The sequence below is a fragment of the Ambystoma mexicanum genome, chromosome 10, assembly GCF_040938575.1.
Source record: "Ambystoma mexicanum isolate Mex_15411 chromosome 10, UKY_AmexF1_1, whole genome shotgun sequence".
Lineage (NCBI taxonomy): Eukaryota > Metazoa > Chordata > Amphibia > Caudata > Ambystomatidae > Ambystoma > Ambystoma mexicanum.
In genome coordinates this window covers 290,055,347-290,076,780 of record NC_090932.1, presented here as the reverse complement: position 1 = coordinate 290,076,780, position 21,434 = coordinate 290,055,347, and the positions used below count along the sequence as shown (strand labels likewise).

The 21,434-nt window shown below is 46.2% G+C and overlaps 1 protein-coding gene across 3 annotated transcripts in view; it reads right to left on the bottom strand.

The window, feature by feature from the left end:
* The window catches only part of UGGT1 (UDP-glucose glycoprotein glucosyltransferase 1), a 2,047,742-nt gene that overhangs the window by 1,927,312 nt on the left and 98,996 nt on the right, over positions 1 to 21,434 (bottom strand). The window lies entirely within an intron of this gene.

Here is a 21,434-nt window from a genome sequence, read left to right as displayed (position 1 = left end):
GAACCTCTTACTCTGTAAAAATTGCAAGGGTTGATGAGTAGTCACAACAATCACCTGCTCTCCTTGAATAATGGGGCAGAAATGTTGTAATGCCCAAACAGTCGTCAATAGTGCTTTTTCACATTCATTAAATTTAGTTTCCACTTGTGATGAGGCTTTCCTGGCCTATGCAATGATCTTGTGATTTGAATCATGCCTTGTTACAAGACAGCTGACATGCATAGGGTCTGCGAACGCTATTACTAGGAAGAAATCCTGATTCTTCGTTGGATATGCCCTTACTAAACAATCCTTCAACATGGCCACCGCCTCACAGTGTTCCTGTCCCCATTCCCAGGGCACACCATGTTTCAGTAGTTTAGTTAATGGCTGTGTGATTTCGGCATAGTCGTCAATGAATTTTCTATTATAACTTGTGATCCCTAACAAGCTTTTCAAGCCCATCACATTTGTGTGATCCTTCAACTTTTGAATGGCTCCTACCTTTTTCTTCTGTGGGTTCAATCTCTTGTCTGTGATTTCATGCCCCAATAAATGTATGTTTTTTCTACACCATTGCACCTTCTGCAATGATACATTTGCCGCAGACCTTTGCAATTGGCGGAGTACATGTCTGATTTCACTGAAATGGCTTTGTATGTACTCATTTTTAATCAGGACATCATCCACATAAACCACAATTCCTCTCTCGGCTGCATCCGAAGTGCTTTATTCAGAAAGATTCCAAACTCACTCCCGCTATTGGATTCTATGGTAGTTGTCTTTTATATAGCACCAAAAACTAAAGACAACCCAATCGAACTCCTTGGCCAGACATTCTCCCACCAAAGAACAAAAACCTCCATCAGATCACCGACAAGAGGGTGCCCACAAAGCGAAAGGCCAACCTACAAACCCCGTTCGTCTGTTCAAAATTGAACAAAAATCGACTGGGGACCACTACATGATCCTGAACAGAAGAACGGTCCTTAAGATACTTAAACAGGTCGACACGCTTAAAACCTTAAAGTCAGATGACTTCACTCTAATAGAGCCCTACCATAGGAACAAGCAGGCAAAGGCCTACCTACACATCAAAAACCTGACACTTTGTGAGATTCCTCAAGACGTCTATGCAAAACTTGCACATGTGGGCTTCATCTTGACGGAGATCCGGGTGGCAAACACCACCAAGGAACAGGCTGAAAACTACAAGAAACCACTGGTCAAAAACTATAGATACAAATCACAAACAGAGGATTTGTATAGATCGGGAAGAAGGAGAAGAACACTGTCTCCTTCGGGAAAACGCGACCCCAACTTCACCAGACCAACTTGGAAATCAACGAACAGATCTGACCAATCGAAACATGAGCCATTTTATAACGGCAGAACTGAAACAAAAAGAGAATTCGGAAACTACAAAGAGTATGGAAGACCTTACACGACCACTCACACCTTAAGACCTCGCCACAATGAACATAGACCCACATCACCAGATCGCTCTCAAAGGTCCAAACAAACAACAGACTCGACCGCCGTCTGTCCAGATGCCATGCCAAAAAAGGGCACTTGGTCTTGGATACGGGATGCCTTGACACCAGGCCTCAAAAGATAGCAACAAACGCGGGGTGCCAACCACTCATCACGGCCACCCCAATCGATCCACGAAGACCTTCACAACCCAACTCTGTCCATAGCATCATGGAACACCAGAGGCCACATGCATTTAACAAAAACCGGCAGTTACAACTTGGGGGTTCACGACATTCTCTGCCTGCAAGAAACTTGGCTGACGGATAAACCCGCTCTGGATGGGTATACTTTAGAGATTTCACCTGTCTCCAAAGGTCCGCTTGGCAGACCTTCCTCTGGTCTACTGACAGCGATTCGGACAGGATCAAATATAACCACTACCAAGATAATAGCAGCTACTTACACTTTTCTGGCGGTGCTTATGACAAGGAATGACGAAATCCCTACAGAAGCTTTATTTCCCAAGGAAGCCTTTGCATTAATCAATGTCTACTGGAATCCCCAAAAAACATCTTCAGCAAACTTCTGCGATGAAGGTGCCAACATCATTGACGAGATAATGATCAAATATCAGACCTCGAACATCTTAATTTGTGGAGACCTAAACGCAAACTGCCTGAACTCATCTGCACATACTCTGACGGAGGAAAGAGGAAAATCGTGGGTAACGCTAATGAACTCCACAAATCTCCGAAACGCAGCAAACGCATGTAGTAAGCAAACCATGATACCCACACGGGAGCGCGACCAGTCTTTCGCGACTCTCGATTACATCTTTGTATCTGAAAAAATATACTCGAGCATAGACTCTTACGAAGTAATTAGAACTGAAGCAAGCGATCACAACTTACTACACCTTACTTGCAACATCCGAGGTCGAGAACAGCAATTTTACAAAGCTTCGATCGAGACAAACTCTCAGCTAAATCACTTGCGCATATCCACAAACGACATCAAAACCCTGTCAGACGAATACAAAATGTTAACCTCTGACATCCAAGCTAATGAGTCAACCTTCAGGGCCAGCTACATTCCCCTGCTACTTGCCTACAAAAAACCTCGGAAAGGCCTTCACAAGCCTGCACTTCCACTCGTTCCACCTTCTTGCTCCACTGCACTGGAACTCTCTCCCCCTCCCAATCCGCTCTTCAACTACCTTCACCTCATTTCGCAGTTCCCTTAAATCCCTCCTTCTCCATTCCCCACCTTGAAGCCCCCCCACCCTCTCCATTCCCCCGTTTCTCACCTCTTTTAATTCCTATCTCCCATTACATTCTTTCTCCCCTTTCTTCTACTTATTCTATCCTTCTCCTGCCCCCCTCAACACTCCTATCCCCACTCCTCTCCCCCCCCCTAAGTTAATTGCTCCTTGCACTGTTTTGTAGAATGATTCAAGTTGTATTCTTGCTCACAATGTTAATTGTTGATATTTCTCTGTATTTGTTGTTCCATTGTACAGCGCCTTGGTGTAAGGCGCTCAATAAATAAATCAATCAATCAATCAATAATCACACATACAACCGGAACCTGTTGATCAGACCACGCTACTTAAGAAAACAAAAAAAGAAGCAGCGACCTGGAACACTACTACGTTATGGGAAACCTATCGCACTGAGCTGAGACTCTATAAGCAGTGGCTAAGAAACACCAGAGCTGCCCTGTACCAATCAGACGCAGAAAACATGATCAAGGTCCTAACAAACAAAAAAACTCGAGAATTTTCGACACTCGTTAACAACACAAACCATCACCCCAATTCTCAAATGATAAACTTGGTCTCTGAAGATAGCTGGACCACCCACTTCTCGCAACTGTTAGAGTCCCCTGCGCCCCCCACTAAGAGAACAAAACTATTTACTGATGCGAACTGGGTTGACCTATCAGACAAAGAAGATATATAAAAAAAAGTCATCTCTAAACTGAAATTGTCACGAGCACATCGGTCCTGACGGTCTAGCAAACTCTGACCTAAAGCAACATCCTGACGCCTGGTCAACCGTCCTGAGCATGATATTCAAAGACTGCAAAGAACGCAAGATAATCCCCACCTCTTGGACTCAAGCAGTCATTGTCCCAATCTTCAAAAAAGGCATCAGAGAAGATCCCTCCAACTATCGACCCATAGCATTGCTGGACGTCATAGGCAACGTTTTTGGAACAATCCTTTTGACCCACTTCCAGAACTGGGCACGATCTTCGCCGGCTACGGATCCACTTCAAACGGGATTCCAGAAGAACGCAAGCACTGGTGCCAACATAATGATCCTAAACATTCTTAAAGAAAAAGTTTTGCTAGGCGCTCCACGAATCTTCCTTGCCTTTGTAGATCTATCCCAGGCCTTCGACAGAGTTGATAGGCAAAAACTGTGGAACAAACTGAAGAAGTGGAACTGCCCCAATGAAATTCTCGATCCGATTATTGCCCTTCACTCCAACACCAATGTGTCAGTTCGATTGAACCACCAAGGGTTACTCTCTAACCACATACCATCTCATCGCGGAGTTAAACAAGGGTGTCCATTGGCTCCAGCACTCTTCATCTCTTTCCTTGGTGATTTCAAAGACTTGCAAGAGTCGATCAGATCATTTCCACTGAAAATCAGAAATACAACGGTCATCAGACTTTTATACGCCGACTTTTATACGCCGACGACCTTATCATCTTGGATCACACACAGGTGGGCTTTCAATGCCAACTCGACAACCTAGCCCACTACACTAAGGAGAATAATCTTGAGATCAATAAATCGAAAACAAAAATACTGATTCTCCAGAAGCCGGGGAACAAAAAGAAAGAGACCCTAAAATGGTACCTTGACCAGTCCAAAATTGAAATCGTGTCAACATTCAATTACTTGGGAGTTGAAATTGACAGCTCGAAGAGAGGTGTGAGCATGCAGGAAACCCTGTGGACAAAGACCAAAAACCTAACTGCTCAACTGCGGGCAGTCGAAAGAAAATACAGCAAATATAGCCTACTGCTGGCCATTCAGTTCTACAAGTCAAAAGTAATTCCATCACTAACGTATGGCATGGATCCACTTTATGGACTAAATTGGAAGGCTTAATTTGGAGAGCAGTTTTAGGCCTACCTAAACCCACAGCCGTTGCAGCAATAAGACGTGAAATAGGTCTACTCTCCCTAGAGGCGGTGGTGGCCCAGAGTACCATCCAACTCTTCAGAAAAATCCAGAATCCAGAGAGCCTAGAAATATACCACATGATTGCTGTGGAAATCGCTAAAGGGACCAACACATTTCTAAATGACTGGGCCAATACTCAAAAGCTCACACTGCAAGAGATATCGTGTTCTGAAAAAGAACTAATCCAAAATCCATTAAGAATAAAAGCAAAAATGGAATGGCTCGACTGGATAAAAACCAACGAGAAAGCAGTCTTGAATAAACTTCTAGCCCACCTACCACCAGTCTTCAACAAACTCAAAGAGCCAATGGGATACTGCACAAAATACCCCTGCAAAACAGCTAATGAAAACCCTACTGAAAGCCCGCTTAAACCTCCTAACGACCCAAGAAATCTTAGCAATTCATACAGCGTCCGAAGAAAAATCATGTAGACTCTGTAAAGATCCACAATCTACAGAATCAATCAGGCACCTCTTGATGGTTTGCCCGACAGTAGACCAAGAAAGAAAAGCTTTCCTCGGCCCCCTGTTTATAACCTCTTACGTCGTCGAGGAAAACATTTGGTGGAATCGTCTTATTACAGGAGCCCAAACTAGATGGCTAATAGCAGCGACCACACTTCTAACCATCGCCTTGGAGAAGGCCTCCCAAAACCAACAGGAGTAGCATACAGAAATACCCATTTCAGCCAAAAGACAAGGAGGATACCAGGATTATTCCTCTGCCTGAAGTTTTTTCTTTTGCAAAATCCTGTCTTTCTTGGTTTACGTCGAGAATGTTGAGAACGCATAGTAAAAACACTAAACACTCCTCTTCAAGACCAAAACGTCTTTGTAAACATCTAAACAGATTAAATGCAAATAAAAAAAATAAAAAATAAAAATAGCACCTTTAGTGTGAAAGCGCTGATAGTGGGAATGCATTCAGTGGACCAAAGCCCAGAGTGTTGAGATCACAGAGTAGGATTAGAATGCGTGTGTTCATTTGGCCATTATAAGGCTTAGCAGGGCTGGCCAAACTCGGGTAGAAGCAACTCACAAAGATCATGCATGTGGGTGGGTGCTGGGAGGCGTCAGGAGAGGGCGTGAGTGCTAGAGACTCGCTATGTGTCCAGCGTGCCCAAATTGGTAGTTAGTCTTCAATGGATACTGATGTCAGGTGTGTTGAGGCAAAGCCTGATAAAGAAGGCTTAAAAACATTAAGTCTCCAGCTATCCCGGTCGTAGCTGAATTCTACTGTCAGTGGATGGATAGCCATGCACGTGGCAGATATCCACCGAAGTGGTGCATTTACACGTACCAAGAGCACCAATGGAGCTCATCTTTGATGTCACTGTCTGGTCAGACAGTTTGTGGGAAAAAGACCAGCTACCCTCAGACTCTTCTAGGCACCATGGGACAGGGAAGGGGGCGGATATCCTCAAGTCTTCTTAGCACCATGGACTGGCTGACCTAGTATATCTACTAGGCGACTAGCATAGGATTTAAGATAGTTGGATTTTATAGGCGTGATGGCCAGGCTACCTTTATAGTCTTACTAGATAATATCTTCCTAGTTCTATGCACGCTCCTAACAGCAGTCTACTAATTGTGATATCAGGATACCAATGGCGGAGTTAGGATTTTGTAATAGAGCGATCACCAGCATACATCTGGGGTGTAAAGGCAGGCTAACATCATAGGTGCAGCACAGCGGACCATTCGCAGATCAATGTATTGCGCACACCGCCCATACAGGTGCCAGCCTACGTACTTCAAGAGAAATGAGACTACTAAAACAACATTGTTTCTTCTAATGCAAGCATGTGCTAAATTTCAGTTCTTCAAGAGTAGCACAATTCCTCTAACAATTCATTTTCCTTGACATTACAGTAGCCAGGGAACCTGTATCCACCATTGTAAACACATTGGATTGCTCTTCCACGGTGATAGGAGCAGGTTTATAGACATAATTTCGAAATCAAAAATTTCGAAAGTCAAAAAGTCGAAAAAAATAATGTCGAAAAAAATAATGTCGAATTTATTTTTTATGACGTTTTTTTTTCGAAATGGGGGGGTTCCCCCCCAACCCCCGTTTTTTTTTTTTTTGTTTTTACCTTTTTTTTAACTATAAACTAGAGCCCAAACAAAAATATCGAAAAAAAAAATAATTCGACATTTTTTTTTTCGACATTTTTGATTCGACTTTTTTGACATTCGAATTTTTTTTTTCGATATTATGACTGGACACCATAGGAGCATAATATCCATCTTCACATTCTTCAAGTATACATAGGAAATGTGAATTGTTACTGATCTCAGGGCTGATTTTCCTCAAGCCTGCCTGGATTCTGCTAAACAAAGGGGCATGTGATACCTTAGCCCTCTTTACAATTTAATTTTCAACAGTCCTATTTAATTTTCTGTTGGAGAGTTCATTTGAAGCTTGGCTATTGATTGGCCTCCCTGCATAATGGGGTCGCTCGAGTTCTCACCCACTGCCTTACCCATTTTCTGTGTACCGTTTTGATTGTCACCACTTACCTTACCTCTGCGGCATGACTGCTTTGTGTTTTTATGGAGCATCTTTTTCATGTGGCCGTATATCAAAATGTTGTGTTTGGAACTCACCTTGCACTTCACCTGTTAATTGCACCTCGTTGAACATCTGTGGCTCAAAATATTCCTCTGCGGACTCCCCTGTAAGTGTCTTTTTATTTATTTTTAATTTGATTTTATTAGGTTTTATATAACATAGTGAACAACTTGCAGGTATCATTTTCGGACACGTCATAATAATTCACATTCTTTCCACCCCTCCCACAGTACTTCAATTTTCAACAATAAACTGAGTTCCTCTCCCCTTTCCCCCTCACCCCGGAACAGTGTTTCTTCTCCGTTATTCAAAACATTTCCACTTACTCAGATACGTTGCATGTGGTGCGTGTTATTTTACATTCACATTCCATAAACCGGAGTGTTTCAATATGGTGCAGAAGGCAGCCTACCCTAGAGGTCTTCCGATACGGACTCTTCGAATTATGACCCATTGCAGTTCATATAATTATGCATTTAATATGGGTTCATCTACATACACTCAGCGTTGCTTCCCATGAGGAGTCGGGCATATACTCGTTTACAAAATCACTCCACATCAAGTCATTTTGAGCCACTCTCCCCGTGGAGGGCTGCGGTAATTCTTTCCATCGTACTAATATTTGTTGCTACACTGACCCACTCTCTCTTGCTCAGGACTAGATTTGCTTTCCACTTAATCACCAAACGGGCCCGTGCAGCAAGCAGGAGGGGGACCACTATCCCAGTCAGTCTCCTCATCTCACCTTCACATTCTTCCAAGCCAAATAGTATTTGGAGAGGCGCAACCTCACGTGGGATCCCATCTACCCGTTTGATCCAAGCCAGGACCTCATTCCAGAACACTTGAACCCAGGAGCACCCCCACCACATGTGCCAGTAATCAGCCCTCTCCCCACATTGACGCCAGCACAAAGGGCTTGTGGATTGGAACATCTTCGACAACCTGTATGGGTCATATACTGCCACCTATGTAGTAGCTTGATGGCATGTAATTTGTATTGGGCTGCTATGGACACCTGCGAGGCTCCTTTACATATCTTCTCCCACAATTCTTCATCCAAGTCTAAGTTTAGATCTCATTCCCACCTGTGTCTCAAATTAACAGTTGATCCTTTCCTGGTATCCAAAAGTGCTCTATACTTGGATGAGATCAAACCCTTGGTTTCGGTCATTGTGTCGAGCGATTTCTCAAATGGGGCGAGGACTCTCTGCACCTTCTCCTTCCATTCGGTTCTCATGAGAGTGCCTTTGAGTTGTAGAAAGGAAAAGACAGGTAGGGGGTGTATCCCAAGCACCTCTTGCAATTCAGTGATCGTGAGAAAGACACCTCCCTTCCATAATTGTCCAACCCTCTCGAGGCCCGCCTCAAACCAAGATTGGAACCGCCCATGGTCTTGGATCTCCTCACATACTCCCGGAGCCCATATGTGGCTTAAAGGAGAGGGCCATGTGGTGACTCCTTTCATGTCCGCCCCCTTCCTCCAGATTTCCCATATCGTGCCCAGTATGGGGTGATTTCGGAGTCTTTGAAGTAATTTATCTCTAGCGACCCACAACCATTCAGAGACAGTGGCCGGGGATAGATTACAGTTACCAAGATGTACCCACTGCAAATCTGTCTGCCCTCTCAGGTGGGGGACCAATATTCTTAGCTGCACTGCTTGGTAGTATCGTTTTAGATCAGGGAGACCCACCCCTCCCTTTTCTTTTCTTTGGGCAAGATAAGGACCCCATATGCTATCCTTGCCTTTTTCCCCTGCCACAGGAATCTTAACATGGCCTTTTTTACTTCCCCAAAGAATACCTCTGAAAGTTTCAGTGGGAGCATTTAAAACAGATAGAGAAATCTCGGGAGGAACACCATTTTAATCGCGTTTAGCCTCCCAATACAGGAGATCGTCAACTTCTGCCATTTAGCTAGATCAGCATGGAAACAAGCTAGAAGGTGGGGGAAGTTAGCCTCATATAGATTCTCCAATTCTCATGTAAGATTGATCCCTAAATAACACAGGGTGTTCCCGCCCGTCACTAGGCCGAGCGTAGAGAGTCTGGCGGTGTTCTCTGGAATGGGCTCTTGTAGTGGGAACAGTATGGACTTGGACTTATTCATTTTGAAGCCTGAGAGTGCTCCATAACATTCCATCAATTGTATGGCTCTTGGTATCGATGTCAAGGGGTTCTTTACATGTAGTAGAAGGTCGTCAGCATAAAGGGCTACCTTATATTCCTTCCCATTTATCTGGAGTCCCTTAACTTGATGATCTGCTCCGAGTGTCTGTGCGAGGGGTTTTAGGGAGAAAGCAAACAGTATCACAGAGAGAGGGCAGCCTTGTCTCGTACCTCTCCCAAAGTCGAACCATCTGGAGTACTCAGAGTTGACCACAACTGATGCCTTGGGGGGACGTGTACACAGCCTTGACTCCCTTTCTGAAGGTAGGGCCCAGTCCGACCTTGTCGAGTGCTGCCTCTAGGAAGCTCCACTCCACTCTGTCAAAAGCCTTTTCTGCATCCATCGACAGGAGAGCAGGGTCACCTAACATCTTTTTTGAATCATGAATTAAGTGGAGTGTTGTGCACATTTTGTCAGCTCCCTGTCTCCCCAAGATGAATCCGACCTGGTCTGGGTGTATTAATTGAGGCAAATGGATCTCGAGTCTAGCTGCCAGTACACGCGTATAAATCTTTGAATCAATATTGAGCAGCGATATTGGGCGATATGAACCACATTGTTTGAGGTCCTTGCCTTCTTTGGGGATCACGGATATCAGCGCCTGTGAGAAGGAGTCGGGGGCCACACCAGTCTGCGGGATATCATTGAATAACTCAACCATAAAGGGGAGGAGGGATGAGATAAAGGTCTTATAGAATCCCGCTGTGTACCCATCGTTACCTGGCGCCTTCCCTATAGGGAGCCTCTTCATATATGCTCTATATATGCTCTCGAATCTTGACTCTAACACTCCATGTGTTCTCATTTTGCTTGATATCTCTTCTGCCTTTGACACCGTCAACCATACCATCCTGCTCAACCGTCTCCGTGATAACCTGGGTATCATTGGTCAGGCTCTGGCATGGCTGTCCTCTTTCCTCTCCAATCGACCCTCCCAGGTCCAACTGGGGTCCTTCCTCTCTGACATCTTTTTCTCTACCTGTGGTGTCCCCCAGGGATCTAACCTCTCTCCTTGGCTGTTTAACCAGTATCTGGCACTCCTCGCCCACCGCATCGCCGCTCTCTGCCCCTACTTTCAGTGCTATGCGGATGATACCCAGCTCATTTTCAGGCTACCCTCGGCCTCCTCTTCTCCTTCCCTCATCTCTGACTGTCTTTCTGCTATCCAGGAATGGTGTGCCGCCAACGACCTCTGCCTTAACGCCAGTAAGACAGATTCTACTCATTGGCACACCCACTCCCTCCTTCCCTGCAGCTCTCTGGCCGGCCTCTCTTGGCCCTCTTCCTGCAAGGCAAAAAACCTCGGGGTCATCTTCGACTCCACACTCTCCTCCTCTCCTCACAAATCCGACGTCTCTAGGAAGTCACACTACCAGCTCCACCTCCTCCAAGGTATCCTTCCTTTCCTCTCCTTCCCCCAGAAGCTCACTGTCTCTAGAGCCCTGGTTCTCTCTAAGCTGGACTACTGTAACAGCCTCTATCTAAATCTGCCCGCCTCTACTCGCCGCCCTTTGCAACTCATCCAGAACAGGACTGCGAGACTTGTCCTTGGCCTCAAGCCCAGGGACCGTATCTCTCCAGGACTGAAATCACTACACTGGCTCCCAGTGACTGCGAGGATCAAGTTCAAAACCCTCTGCATTGTCCACAAGGCCTTCTGGGGCCTTGGGCCAAAATACCTTCAACTCTCTCTTCCTAAATATCTTCCTTCTCGAGCTCTTCGCTCATCCGCCTCCAACTCCCTCAGGGTCAGCCGCTTCTCCAAACAACGAGTTGGGGGCAGATCTCTCTCCGCTGCAGGGGCCTCCCTCTGGAACAGCCTTCCTGCCTCCCTGAAACTCGAGGCGAACAATCTCCGGTTCCGGAAGCACCTCAAAACATTCCTCTTTGCCTCCGCCTTCTCTCCCCCTCTCCCCTGCTAAACTTACTGAAACTGCACTGAATCTGCAACTGGGCCACTTACCGCTCTCGGTCCTTGGCCCAGCCACTCTCCCCTGCACTGCCTCCCTGGCAACCCCCTGCACCGCGGGACTGTGTCTGTATCCCTACAGCCCCCCTTCCCAGCACTTTTCTGCACTTATCTCGCACCGCAGGAATGTGTCTGTACCCCTACAGCCCCCCTTCCCAGCACTTTTCTGCACTTATCTTGCACTTGCCACTAGCTGGCCCTTGTTATTTATCCTGTATGCTTTTAACCCTGTACTGCACTCTCCCCTTTCCACCTCCCCTTTGCACTTTTCCCCTCCCCTCTACCCTTGAACTTGCACAATCTGAATGACACCTGGCCTAGTAGGATCGTTGTCCGTCTCCCCTTGTCCCCCCCCGCCTTGTCGCGCCTTGAAACACTTGTGTATAGGCGTGTTACAAATGCCATATCATATCATCATATCATAGCTCTCTCAATCGCCTCAGCCATTATCGGGGCATCCATCGCATCCATTTTATCGCAGGAACGTTTCGGCATATCCACCCCTCGCAAATATAGGTCTATTTCTGTTCTCCCCTGCACCATTTCGGATTTATATAATTGCTCATAAAATTGTGCAAACGCCTCTGGGATCTCAGTCGTCTCCATTGACTGCGTATCCCCTCCTCTGTCAATAACGGCGACCCCACCTCTCCGTCCGTTGTCCCAGCAGCCTAGCGGCGAGCAGCGCATCTGCTTTATCCCCTTCTCATAGTGCTTTTGTCTGAGAAACTGCAATTTGCAGATGACTTGCCACTCCTCCAAAAGCCAGAGCTCCTCCCTTTTCTGTATGGCTTCTGCGACCCTCTCCTCCCTTTCCACAGTGGAGTTCCTCGCTGCGATATCTAATTGCATGATCTCCCTCCTCAGTCTACCCTCTATCAGATCACATTCTCTTTGCCCCCTCCCTGATCAAGATAACCGCCAAGTTGCTTTCCCTGCCTCCCAAACCATTCACTTAGATACCTCTCCTGTGTTATTTATTTCAAAATATGCCTTTATTTCCTCCTCCAATTCCGTGCGGAAGACGGGGTCCTTCCACAAGGTGTTGTTACATCGCCACTTCGCACCCTTGCGTGGTAAGGGCACCAAGTTTAATTCAACAGTGACCATATCGTGGTCTGACCACGAGACTGGTGCGATCCCTGAAGCAGTCGCAACCTCACTCACTCCCTCCCTCCAAAAGATACAGGTAGTCTATTCTAGTGAATGGAGTGGGGTGCTGAATAAAATGTATATCCTGTCTCGTTTGGGTGGAGCTTTCACCAGACGTCTCGTAACCCGTATATCCCCCCCCCGCCCATCATTTCTATTACCTCCGCACGGCCACCGTCTACTGGTTCGCGTGCGTCTGGGTTGCCAGATTGTCTATCTGACGTGGGATTTGCCCATAAGTTAAGGTCCCCCCCCGCACCCCCCTAGTATGACATGCCCAGAGGCTTCCAACATTATTTTCAGGATCATTCGTTGTAGGAATGGAGATTGCCCTATGTTGGGAGAGTAGAGCGTTGCGAGTGTGAGTGTAATGTTGTGCACTGCACCCACCGCTATGATGGCCCTTCCTTCCGTGTCTGTCCATATCTTAGTAATCTCCAGTTTGAGTCCCTTCCTGACGAGTATACCCACACCCGCTTTCTGCGGAGGACCGGAGCCCCAGTGTTCAGTTCCCACCCTAGAGTGCAAGATCCTGCGTTCATCCCCATGCATATACTTAGTCTCTTGGAGAAAGAGCACATCAAGCCTCGCTCTCTTAAATTCCCTGCACACCAATAGTTTGTGGGCGATTTCAGCCCTTTTACATTTAGCGTACCAACCCTGAGAAGACCAAGTGTGGGGGATTCAGATTCTACTGCCATATCCTTCTTTCTGTATATATCGCTCGTGTGATACACCTGTACAACCTTCTCTCAACGCGTCCTTTGATTCATGAAACACATTTATGTAGAAACTTGTTCCCATCCGGCCCCCTCCCCCTCCCTTCTAACCCTAGCGGCGTCCGATGTAGCCGGGTTATCTTCACCAAGCCAGACCCGGGACACCAGTGAGGACCGCATTTCCAACGGTTCCAGCTCAAGTCAATCAAATAAACATGGAGCCCCTTACCCCCCCGCCCCCCAACCTCCAGATCACAGAGGTTACTAAGCTTCCACATTGTATCGAAGTGAGCTTGCCCCTGCCAGAGATACGTCACTGTGGATGTCTGGATCAGGTGTGCGGGTGACCCTGCTTGTTAATTGTCGGAGCGTCCTCTTAGCTGTCTTTCAAAGCGCTTTAGAGACCAGTGACTGGTCCATGTGTCAATATCTGCGCAGTGGATGGTCCATCGCATTTACTCAGGTTTACACTTCATGCGACTCAAGCTCCCCTTAAAACCCTGCTGGCACCAGTCAACAAAGTGACATTTAGCATCCGATGGTAGGTATGGCTATCATACTGCGGGTAGTCACTTGGTCATCTTTTCACTTCAGGGGAAGCGACCGGTCTTCGGTGTTGTCTAGGCCACGTATTCATCAAAGTTCCACACCTGGCAAAGCATTCATCCTTCTATACTTCTTGGAGCCCGGGATCCGCCTCCACCTCGGGCCCGGGATGCGCCATTGTCTGTCGTCCTCCCGTCCTTCTCCCAGATTCAACTCGTTCTCCTGGTTGCCGAGTAAATCTGAGGTGCAGGCGTGTATATCCTTCTCCGACTTCAGCCGAACTGTATTTCCCTCCCATTCAAATGTGAGAGAGAATGGGTAGCCCCATCGGTAACAGAAACTCTTATCTTTAAGCCATTTGGTCAGAGGCATACACATTCTTCTCATGGCAAGGGTCAGTGATGACCGGTCCTGCTAAATTGTCACTCTTGCTGTGTCCAGAAGGATGTGCGGACTGTGCTTGGCTTTCTCAAGAATTCTGGCTTTGTCCGCATAGTTGTGAAACCTTGCAAGGACCGTTTTTGGACCAGTCCCCCCCGTCCCCCACCACGGCTATGTGTATGCGATCGACCTTTGGTTCGTCGGCTGAGTCATCTTCAAGTAAGACTTTCACAATCTTATGTAGTGTCCTCTTCAGGTCCAGCTCGGATTCTCTTTCCCTATCCGGGACCTCAAAAATGTGTAGGTTGTTCCGTCGCTCACGATTCTCCAAATAGTACATTTTCAGATGGAAACCCCCTCCTCCCTGGATTCAATCTCTGCGATTCTTTGGTCTATTTGAGACTCAGGGTGCTGAGGGAGGTTTGACTATGTTCAACCCCTTCTAGTCTCTCTTCATTTTTATCAATCCTCTGTGTTATCTTATCAACCTTCCCGCCAATGTCTGCCCTCAAGGTTTTTTTTCATTGAGTAAGGCTGCCACGTCGGTTTTAGTCGCAGCTGCGTCCGCTCCCGATGTCGCCATTGCAAGTTTCGAATAAGGGTCTGGCTCGAGATGATGAGGGGTGAAACGATATTTTGCCAACTTTTTTGCGAGTGTCCATGTCTTCCTTACGCAGAGCTTAGTGAGTGGTACGTGCTTCAATTCCTCAAGATCATTGCTACACCAGGTGGATTTGTCCAGTTCCCTCTTTATTTGTAAGGACAGTCATGATCTCTAATTTCAGTCGGTCCCCTTTTTGGAGAGCTTACTCTTCCCCTTTCCAAGAAGTAAGTTCTCGTGAAGGGCACACGCCTCAACAATGAGGGCCCCAAACTCTAAACGACAGGTGTGAATCCGGGTTGAGTTATTACGTGATAGTTTGCTTGGGGGGGGGGGAGAAGGGGACTGCACTGCTAATACGTGATGGTAGTGGGTCAATGACTAGGGGGGCCAGACGTAGGATCTCGTTCGTTGGGGGAGCAGGTACTCTCTGGGAGCCGGTTCCGCTGGCAGCTTGTACAGATCAATAGGAGCCGTTTCCTGTTGTTCAGCAACCATAGGTGCACCTAGAGGAGGGCACACGCCCGAGTGCTGGGGGCCCAACCCTCCAGGTATCTCTCGTAGTGCGCCTCACTATGCACCAACCGTTGAGTCCATTGAGAGCTTTTTACGGTTCAGTGGTGTCGTAATTGTGACGTGGCTCTGCGGGGCCTGATCCCCCTGATGAAGGGGGAGCGTGCCAAACCTGTGTGGTAGCGGCAGCTTTTGTTTTCCCCCTGCGGCTCGGGCCTCTCCTTCAATGTGGGTTTTATATCCGCGTGGGACAGCGTTTTATCGTTGTCCTTCAGGTTGTGGGGGTGATTCCACTATGTACCTCTGTCTACTGTGTTCTGGCTGTGTTCCAGTGGATGGGCTCCATTGTGATGACAATCCCCTGCTTATATGAATCACACTGAACTACATGGGTTGGTATCTTTGCATTTACATAGACAGGTGCGAGTCCGAAGACTCCAGAATGGTTCCAGTAGTGTGCTCTGAGTCAAGCCGGGCCCCCGTGGCTGGTGTCTCCTCCTCCAGGCTGTCACTTCACTTGCCGGTCGGGCAAAGGGCATCTAATAGTGTCGGTAAGAGGCATTCTGCTTTAAGCCCATGGGCTCCCTCCTTGGATATTCAACCCTTCAGGGAAGTGTGTTTTATGACCCACTTGCTTTCAGCAGGTGTAGGGGGACCTTCTGGGCATCTCCCGTTTCTCGTTGCAGATGTGGTTAAGGCCTCAGCAGGGGGTCGGAGCGGGACGTGTCCGGAATCTGCCCTGTGGTGTGGAGCGTTTGTGCTGCCGCGTGCTGTCCCTTATCAGCGGTAGGTCACGTTAGGAGGGTAAGTTCCGGACAAGGCTGACCTCGGGTAGGCCATTAGGAAATCTCAGTTCTGTAGTTTATGACCGCGGATTCATTAGTGTCTCACTTCCCCATTCCCCAGGCACCTCCCTGCATGCTTCAATAAATTCGGAGCCGTGGACCGGGTGGAGCTGTTAGCCCTCAGTACGGTGATGGTATCAGGATCGCTGCGCGGGGTTGGCCTTCTTGTGCAGGGACTGCCGTGCGATTTAAATGGGCCTCGAGGGTGTGTGTTAGATCACATCAAGTCTGCCCGACTCACCCAGTAGCAGGTCTAACTCCGGCAGTCGGGCCAGCTGAAATCAAACAGGATGAGCTCCGGAGGGTTGAGCGGGCGCAGCAGGCCTCATGCCCGAGGTTTGCCTTCTAGGGTCGGAGAGAGACCAATGCAGGCCGCTACTGCGGGTCTTCACTGGAAGCAGTTGCTGCTGTATTTAGACGCTGGGGGTGGTGCAATCAGAGAGCATGGGCCGTGGTGGAAGTCCGCTTGGATTGGGGGACCGGCTCAACTTCGATGCTCTTCTGGAACGTTATGTCCAGGCCGCGCTCACTCACCCGCAGCTTCTCCTCCCGCAGTCTAACGAAGGTACTGGGGACCCATTCCCACTTCGATTCTGCTCAGTTTTTCCAGCGTGGGAGGTCCGCAAGTGGGGGCTCAAGCCACTTTTGGGACCAAGGGATGCAGAGCTCACACGGAGGCTGGAGTCATCCGTGCACCCCCTGGTGGCTGATCCTGCAAGTGTCCTTTGAGGAGTTTTTATCTCTTTTGAGATATGAACATCATTAGATTTATCAGGTAATGAAACCCCTTCATTTGTTTTTGTCTGCTTTCTTTTCTCACTAGTCATTTCTTTTAGTTCGGTTTCATTTATTTCTGGCGTGTTCAGTGCACCCACGTGTGCTTTTTTTAACTGAACTAATCATGTAATTAACCATGTGATGACCCATTTTCTCACTGTATTTTTTTGTATGCACCTCATCATTTTCATGTGCAATGTGTTTCTTCTTAAACATACTTTTACTGCGCTGTTCTTTGGGTTCCTGCTGTACATTTCTCTTTTCCCTTTCCCTGGATTCAAACACCTGAATGGAGTCAATACTTTGGTTTAACCCAGGGTTAAACCACACTCCTTTGGTGTGTGTGTGTGTGGGTTAAACCACACTCCTTTTGTGTATGTGTGTTTTTATTTCCTATGTCATCACCACTTTGTTTGCCCAACTCTAAGTCACTGTGTAGCTCTGTGTGTTTAGCCAATGGTGGATCATTTTGTACCTCCGGTGTAGGGTATTTCCCCGATTAATCATTTGCTGGTTCCTTGGACAACGTCACTCTTCTTCGTTCCGTGTGGTCACCTGTTGCTGACTCTTGACCAGCGCACAGCCTTCCTATTTGATCAGCCACCATTTTCACTTGTGCTTTTAGGCACTGAAATCTTTCTATATCCCTATAATCATCTCTCTGTGCTCTAGGCCTGTACTGATTGTATTCAAATTGCCCAGCCCTGTTTTGGCTACTAGGAGACTGAATTCTGTTGGCATTTCCCCTGAACTCCTGTAATAGAGGAGTTGGGGAGCTTGGTACTATTCCTTGTCCATAACTCCTCTGTTCTGTAGTCTGGGCATAGGAGCGTGGGCTATAGTTCATGCTATGCCTCATTTGGTTGATACTGCTCCTTACGTTGAGCATCTGCTTCAATTTATTTATTTTATTTATTGTGCGTTACAGTACAAATCTGTACTTTTCACAGAAAGCATACAAAGAAACAATTTTACAATTCCATGAAAAACATTTTTTTTTTAAAAAAACATTTAAAAACAGACATTTGACAAATTCATTTGTGTTAAAATCCACCAACTGAAAGGACTCCCATTAGTATTTAGGATCTTTCTCCACAGATCCTGTTATGTTGGCCTAAAATTCATAGATGTAATTTGACCCCTCAATATACACAAGCTGCAGCATTGTACACATACATGTTTTAAGGTCTCTATCTCCTTATGACAATGCCGGAAAAGTCTCTGGTCCCTCAACACTTTGTTTCGTCTTCCCAGGACTTCTTGGGTTGGAAGTACATTTTATTTAAGTCTCAAAATTAGGGACCTAAAAAGCCTTGACGGATGCTTTTTCAAATACAGAGCAACATTGCTGTAATTCTTGATTGTCCAGCAGACGAAGTGGTCACCAAAGCACAGATATTGCATTAAGTTCTCTCCGAGTGAAATCCACACATCTGTAAAGTTTTTGTTTCACCAAGTAAGCTGTTGCTCTCAGGTCTTCTAATGAGGCCCCTATCATTTACAGTATCTTTAGACTATCTGCCCCCCACTCCGATAAGACCTTACACAAACCTTTTTGCCAAAGTTAATTTAAACTCTAGTAAATTGAAGCAGCTGGAGGGGCCAATATGTTTGCAAATATCTGCAACTTCCCCCAAATAAATCATGGTCTGGATAGGGAGCTGCCCCAATTCATATAATATCCCCACCAATGGTACGCATTGGGGGAGACATAACACCCCTCTCCAAATAATCGCCTCGAGTTATCACCAATCAATTTGAACATTCCTGGTCTGTACTCCATATGTTAGTTTTGGGACAATTTTTTTTTGTTTGTACAGTTTTAGCACTGGTAGGAACGAGAATCTTCCAAATTTGAAGTCGAAATTGCCAGAGCTGCGTTGTTGCTCCCATGAACTTAGCCTTGGGGTCAATCAGTAACTCAGACAACCCCCAAACCCCCCGCTGCTGTACCCGAGGGACCCTAAATACTTAAACTTATTTACCACTTCAAGGCTGTAGCCCTTCAGCTTCCAAGAGAATGTTCTACATTTTTTATTTCCTCCCTTTGAAACAAACCAGTACTTCAGATTTTACTGTATTTATTAACCATGTTGAATTACCCAAAAATTCTTCCACCACATATAAGGCTCTTTGTAAACCAATCAGTGTCAAATCGCAGTACAATAAATGTTGGATTTTAAAGTCGCCCAACCTTGGTGGGTTGTCCTTATATGGCTCAGATAATCTAGTATTCCTATAATGTAGAAGCAAAAGAGGAAATGTGCCAGCACACACCCTTGTCGCAGACCTCCGTTAGTCTCTATCCATGGTGTATAGGATCCGTGGGCATCTAGTATAACTCTAATCCTTGTACCCGCATGCAGAGCCTCCAGAATCCCCACCAAGGGAAGTGGACAGCTCTTCTGTTGTAGACTTTTCCATAGCAAGGACCTATTTACATGGTTAAAGTCCAAGAATGGCAGAAATACAGGTCTTCCTTGTACCTTTGCCTGGGATGAGAGTAATTCCAAAACAAAACTATTTAGGGAAGTTCCCATGCCCTCCCGGAACCCAGTCTGAAATGGGTCCAGACACTTAGAATTTGCCCAATTTTAGAGCTCCTTCAAAAGCATTTTAGCAAATATTTTATTCGAAGCATCCAACAATTAAATGGGTCTGTAAAACAGGGGTGAGGACCTATCTCCACCTTTAAAAATAAGGATTATTCTGGCAGTAGACCAGGTTTAAGGGAACTTCTTTTTAATCAGAATATTTGCAAATAATGCTCACAATAGTTTAGACCAAACAAAAACGTTTGATTTAAGGGTCAGATTTGAGAGACCGTGGATTTCTTGCTCCTTTTTATCAAAATCACAATGTCATCAAGTTCCCATTTAACAGCCCCCTTCCAACTGGTCTGCGACCACACAGGGTTCCCATTTAGCCCAGCTTTCACGTAAAGGTCGCTGAAGTGTTTAACCCAATCTTCCTCCAAGATTGGCTGGGTTTGTAAATACCTTCCGGCTTAAACTTTTGCCAGAATCTACCAGCGTTATTACCCGACAAACATGCCGGCATTTTTTCGGCATCATTGATTTACATTACAAATTGCCTACCCTTCACCCAATTCCTATAATCTTGTTTTACCCTATGGACCTCTTTAGGGCAACCTCTTGGGAATACCTTCTTCAACCTTGTTATCCTTGTTATCTTTTTTCACATTCGTTTTTTACGAGCCTGGATCTCCCCGTCAAAAACATGGCTGCCCCCACCTTTACAGCCCCTCTTTTCAGATATTTTTCTGTGGTGAGGCTACCCAAAACAGCCGCTACTGTAGGTGAGAACCCTTCTGGGGAAGAGAGGAAGGCCAGCCCCTCTGCACTCAGTCCTGAAATCCCGTCATTGAAAGCCCTTGCCAGTTTAGGGGACCATTTGACCTTGTAAGTCTGAGTTTATTTCCACAACCAAATGCGTATTGTTTGCCTATTTTTTTTATAAAAAGCATACGTATTGTTTGCCTATTTTTTTTATAAAAGCATAATTTTGCAGGTTATTAAGAGATGATCACTCAAATCCAGTTTTTTTACTACCAGGCTTCCCCCCTTCAGAAGCAGGTCTGAGGAAACAAAAATATAATTCATCGTTGATTTCCAGAGCCCATTTTGCCACGTAAAATTAGGAGGGATATCACCGTGGAAATGCCCATTTAAAACTGAGAAATCCCATACCTCCATCTCTTGGCAAATTCTCTTGCCCCTGAACCGTGATTCCTTAGAGGTTTGCCTTCTATTAGGTACCAGATATCAGGGATCATCCAGGCATTCCACATTTAAATCGCCCACGACAATCACTGATGCGCCGCCATCGAGTAATTCACGCAAGAATATAAAGGATAAGGCCACAAGAGCCTCTTACAATTGCTTTTTTATCTGGGTTTAAGTAAACATTGACCAGAAGACATTTGTTGGGCACACCTACTGCCTCAGATTGCCATTCCATCAGAGCCACTAGCGAGTCGCTCCGCTATGCTCCACTTCACTTCTACAGAGGGATATGCCGTGGCTCTGTTTGATTGCTGTGAGCAATCCACCGTAGGGCCTTCCTCTCTCGCCACGGAGAGCCTTGATAGATACTAAATCAAAACTTTCAATGATAGGTGATTCAAGGAGTAAAGTTTCTTGTAGACACACTATATCAAAAGAGACAAACACATCCCGATAGTCCAATATGTTTTTAAAGCCTCTGGAATTCCAAGAGGCCAATGTCCAGTTGGACCATCATGAGTAATGAGTAATGTCCCTAGGATTTCCGTCCCACCGCGTAGTATGTCCTTGAGTCCATCCAGCATTTTCTATATTTTGTGGAGACCATTGTGTGTATCCCGTGCACTATACATAGCAGCCTGGTGAACATTGGATGAACCACGCTTTGACCTGCCCTTTTCTGGGTAAAATGTGATTAATCTTGAAATTATTGATGAGTCTGCATCGGCCATTTCGAACCCCAATGATAAGAAGCACTAATTTTCTGCCAGGATTACAT